Below are 1,473 nucleotides of genomic sequence, written 5' to 3'. Positions count from 1 at the left end.
TTAATTTTCTCAAAATGCAATGTAATATGGATACCTGGAGCTGTTCTCTACACAGAATGTGTACTAACCACACCCCAGAAACATAATTTCCTGCTTGTGTGAAAATTTTCCCATAAGTCTGCCTAAGATACAAGTCAGATTTCTGGCATCGCCTGCAACAAAAATTTGATTTTTGGTGGGATACTCCCAATAGTAATATGTCTAAAGGGATGCAGGTCCAGCAGCTTTCCTCATCAGAGCCCTGCAACTGCCACAGCTGATAGATAATTATGAAACCACTCCCATTAGACCCACTCAGCACAGAGGCCCTGAGGAACAAACAATGATTTCTTCAGAATAAAAAAGGTAGGAAATTGCAACAAAGTTTGTTAAAATCAATCAATGCAATATATAGATCCCCGAGAGGGGAATGTTTTTTTCTCAACAAAAGTGGAGTTACGCTTTAAGGTAAGTGCATACTAGCACATTTTGCTATTATTTTGCAGTGGAAAGTTGTTGTTTTTTTTTGCAACAGTTTACTACCGCTTTAATGCTATAACATTAATTGTGGGCAACACTTACCTTTAAACATAGCATGATCCATCTGTAACTCATAGTCTCAATGTATATGTATTATAGCAAAATATGGAGGTTTGGAAGTTTTCAGTTGAAAAAAAAAAAAAAAAAAAACCATAAGATAAATTTGTAGGAATAATGTTTTTTCTTTACTTAAAACAGAATATTGAAATATTTTACTGCTACAGCATGTGTAGGGCATTTTAAAAAAACATTGTTTAACCCCTTCACACCGACAGAATGCAAATATGCGGCCTTGTACTGGGGTGATGCCTGCAACTAGAGGCATCCCCCCAGTACCGATGTTTAGAGCCGACGGTCGGCTTTCTTGTAATGGCAACCAATGCAGCTCAGCAGCTGCTCGATTGTCATTACAAGGAGAGGGAGGGGCTCATTTTGTGACTCGCCCGGGTCTCTCGTCCCACCAGGAGACCCGAGCAACCATCTGCCAAGTCTGCTGGCTGGCTAAGGACCTGATCGGGTCTCCGATGTAAAAACCCAGAAGCGATGTCATGACATCACTTCAGGGTACAGAAGCCTTAAAGGAGCCAGATTAAAAAAAATGACAGCATTCAAAACAACCAAACTTGAATGCTTTGAACTGCAGAGGAGGGGTTTGTGGTCTTTTAGACCCCAGGCAAGTAGCTTGGTGAGAAGGCAACAACTGTTGGCGCAATTATTAGAAAATGGAGAAGTTCAAGATGACGGTCAATCTCCCTCGGTCTGGGGCTCCATGCAAGGTCTCACCTCGTGGGGCATCAATGATCATGAGGAAGGTGAGGGAACAGCCCAGAACTACATTGCAGGACCTGGTCAATGACCTGAAGAGAGCTGGGACCACAGTCTCAAAGAAAACCATTAGTAACACACTACACTGTCATGGATTAAAATCCTGCAGCGCATGCAAGGTCCCCCTGC

This window comes from Pelophylax lessonae (assembly GCF_965119305.1).
Source record: "Pelophylax lessonae genome assembly, chromosome: 5".
Lineage (NCBI taxonomy): Eukaryota > Metazoa > Chordata > Amphibia > Anura > Ranidae > Pelophylax > Pelophylax lessonae.
The sequence above is the reverse complement of the archived record's forward strand: the minus strand, read 5'-3'. Positions refer to the sequence as shown.